Genomic DNA, 4,259 nt, shown 5'->3' with positions numbered 1-4,259 from the left:
AGCCTTTGATACCCTAGAATGGCCCTTCCTTTTTTTATCTCCTTCCTCGCCTGGGTTTCAGCCCGGTCTTTATACACAACACCCTCCCCACTGCCCGTCTCTGGATCATTGGTCAAATATATGATCCCATTTCCATTGGGCGAGGCACACGTCAGGGGTGCCCGCTGTCAACTGTGCTTTTCACCATCGCAATGGAACCCCTTGCAGCTAGACTCCGACAACATCACACCCAGGGAGGCATCAGCTTTGCGGCTCGAGCCCTTTAGTCTCCATGTATGCGAACGATGTCCGCAACCCCCAGGAAAACCTCAGCCCCCTGGTACGCAAGGGTATACGGTTTGGCAGCTACTCAGGCATACTGGTGAATTGGAATAAGTCTGTGCTTTTTTCTCTCACTGATGCCACAACGCCTTTTACCCTGGACTACCCCTTTGTGTGGGCGTCGGGCCCCACTCGTTACTTAGGTATTTGGCTGAACAGGGACGTGGACGAAATCTGGAGAGCCAACTTTGGCCGTGCTGTGGACTGGTTTGAGTCCAAGATTCCCCTCTGGAGCTGGCTGCCTTTGTCTTTGGCTGGTCGAATAGCAATAGCCAAGATGGTCGTGCTCCCGAAAATGTTATATTTATTCATCAACGTACCCATCTACCTCACTGCCCACTTCTTCCGCAAAGTCTGTTCGTTGCTCATCTCTCTGGTCTGGGCCGGCAGACAGCCAAGGATCGGGTATAACATTCTCACTCTTCCAATGTCGCAAGGCAGTCTTGGCACCCCAGATTTTAAACATCCCACTCCTTTCCAGCCACATTTTGTGGTGGAAGCCGATCTTGCTACCCCGTGGCAGCTTAAGACTGCCCTGTTTGCCCAAGTGAAACTCCCACGCACTACGATTGATACAGGCGAGACCATGCGCTGGGTCTGGAAGTGGCTCCATCGATTTTCCGGTGCCGATATGCTTTCTTCGAATACAATGCCAATCCCTCATCATCCGGCTTTCCCTCTTCTCCAGACTTCAGGGATGGTTAAACACACCACTCATTTAGGGGTTGACTACAGTTGCAGATCTCTATCCGGGGAACACATTCTTCTCTCTTGCTGCTGATTCTGGTCCTATGGGCACCTTACTCTATAATCAACTCAGGGCTGTCTGCAGGGAGATGCATCCCACTTTTCCCCAGCCTTCCTCGATGGCCACTCTTGACTTCCTTTATTTGTCCACCTCCTCTCGGAAGCTAGTGACTAAAATTTACGCCTGTACATTGCAGGTTCCTCCATCTCCACTGACTGGGCGTGTGTGGCATGGGGTGGAGATCTTGGTATGGAAATTTCTCAAGTTGACTGGCTTTATTGTTGCAATCAGATTAAGCGCCTGTCCCCAATTATCATCTGTGCCTTATTCACTTTAAATATTTACAGAGGCTTTACCGGACTCCCGTTCAACTGCATAAGATGGTTCCTATTCCCAATGACAGGTGCCTGCGCTGCTCTGATCCTGCAGCAGAAGTCTCCCACCTTGCCTGGCTGTGCCCCCAGGTCTCTGCTTACTGGCATGAGGTCTGTGCCGCTATTTCTGAGATCACTTTGTGACCGGTCCAGCCCGATCATCCGCTTTGCCTCTTATTGTTACACTTTGCCCAGATGCCTCCCGCCGCTTGATCGCCATGCTACTGTTCCTTGCACGGCGTAGGGTCTCTATGTGCTGGGGCCGCAAACCCGCTCATAAATTCACCCTTTGGCTTGAGGATGCATTGCGCTGCCAGACTCTCCTGTCCAAATTCTGGGACCTCATCCCAGCTAGTTCCCGTCCACTCGACATATGGGGCCCCCTCGTGTCTTACCTCCTAAGCAGTAATTCCTAGAGCCCAGTGATCTCTCCTGCGCTCCCCGCTGGCGCTCCGACCACGGCGTTCACCCATGAAGGTCTTTATGTAGTTTGTCCCCTGCCCTTACTCCCCCCAGTTTGTTCCGTCTCTTTCCCTCATGTACAGTGCCCCTCATCATCACTCGTCCCACTGTCCTGGTTCTCTTACACTATATGTGTTATACTTTGCTCTTCAACAATATGTATTCTAGGTTAACCTCGCTGAATTTAATTGTATTCATGTGCATGGTGCTCTGATTTGGTGCAATTTTGTAACTTTGCTATGCAATTTTGTTCAATAAAGGTTTTTGAAAATTAAAAAAAAAAACTAGAAATTTAAAATGAATAGGGTGATTTTGATAAAAGTCAGCATTTTTGACCCTAGATACTAGTTCATCTTTGAACCTATGTAGGACTTCTGCAGTTACAGATAGGCTTCCTGCAGCTAGAGCAAAGGATGGTCAATGCTTTGTAGGCTTTTTTCATGTTTATTCATGCTTTATTAGAACAGTGGAAAGTTGAGAGGTCCATTGAAGACATTGGATATGAGGGAGTTGCTCAAGGCGAAGAAAGGCTGGTATTGGTCTTCTGCTACAGCAATCCAGTGTGCGCACCATCACCAAAATCTGTTAATCTGCAACTCCTATATCTGCAAAAAAATTAGTTCACAACATCATATTTACTAGCGCAAGGCTGATTGAAAAGTAAATTATATGCCCCAGTCCTGAAATCAATTTACAGTTCTGCCAGGACATCCATAGTTTTAATGCTTGCAATGCAATACTGCTCTATGATAGTGCTTCACTTCTTGTCTTCAGTCCTTCAGTGCTTCAATAATAGACCAGGGCACAGATGAGTCCTTTCAGCTTAATATTGATCTTCAGTTTCTACCTAGTTCTTGCTTTTATGTGCTCCACATCATCTTGTAGATCAAATGATTTTGTCTCAGGTATACACATATAGGTGCATTATTTGTCTTCTAATTTTCTTTGGATTTTATTAAAGCACCCATCTTACCAATTGCATACAAAAAATAATATTTAATAAAAAATGTAACAGTACAGATTTACCTCATTGCAGATGTAAAATTAATCCAGGTACAATTTAGTTAATATATGTATTTAAATTAATGTGGGTTTTGTGCTGCATATTGCATGCTTGAGGAATAAGGTGTCTCAAATGGTTTTTCACACACACACACTCATGCAACACATATTACCAAAGAGGGTGGTGATGCAAAATAAGAACATGAAAACTGAACTATTGAACTTACCAATATGTCACTGTTCTCATACAAAAGCATCACAGTGGTAGCCAGAACTAAGATTTGGAAAACATGAGTGGACTGTCTTGGAGAAAGAAGACAGAGGTTCAGAGCGGTGGTCTCATGCAGATGTAACACAGTTGCTTTGCATGCACCAATTCTCATGCTATTCTGAAGATGGTGCAACACAAGCACAGCTCAGTAGCATACCAGTGAAAGCCAGTAAGCAGACACATCCATGAAAAATAAGCAGCTAACCCCCAGATTCATCATTGTCATGTTTTGCGAGTCCTTAATAGCGATTATTAAGGAATCGCTATTAAAGACTCGCAAATCGGGATTCATGTACAAATCGCAATATTTATTGCGATTCCTACAGCTTCCTTATTTGTGATATGCTAATTGCTAATCGCAAATAAGGAATGACTCCCCATTCATTCCTATGGGCCTAAAGGCCCATAGGAATGAATGGGGAGTCATTCCTTATTTGCGATTAGCAAATAGCGAATCACAAATAAGGAAGCGATTTCAAGGGTGCCAGGGTGTCCAAAGGACACCCTGTAGCACCCCATAAATGGTAATGTACACTGGTGTTGCGCACACACATGTCCAAAGGACATGTGTGTGTGTAACATACAACAAAAATGCACTAAAGTGCATTTTATTAAGTTTTCGCTATTTACCACGTAGTTAGACTTCGCGGTAAATAGCGGCCCCAGATTGCTAATTCGCAATTTTTAAATGTTTCATGAATTGCATTTAAGGAATCGCAAATTGAGATTCCTTAAATGCAATTCATCGCAATTTAGCGATTTCTATAATTGCGATTTTTGCATTTGGGATGATGAATCCCAAATGCAAAAATAGCGTTCGAAAAGGGCCAGATTCTCAGAATCTGTCCCTTTGCAAGCCGAATTTCCTTTGATGAATCTGGCTGTAAGTTCTATTAGTCGGGTATTAGCTAAGACATTTTGATTTTACTAAGATTATATATTGTAGGGGCTTTCAGCTAGACCTCAATGCATTGGTCTATTGGTTTCTCATTCGCATGTTTCTTCTACCAACTACAGCATACACCATGTGGCAGTGGGGCAGCCTACTTCAGCCATTGGCAAACTTCATTGTGAGTGACGA

Source organism: Lissotriton vulgaris, unplaced genomic scaffold (assembly GCF_964263255.1).
Source record: "Lissotriton vulgaris unplaced genomic scaffold, aLisVul1.2 SCAFFOLD_308, whole genome shotgun sequence".
NCBI lineage: Eukaryota > Metazoa > Chordata > Amphibia > Caudata > Salamandridae > Lissotriton > Lissotriton vulgaris.
This window is presented reverse-complemented; position numbering follows the sequence as displayed.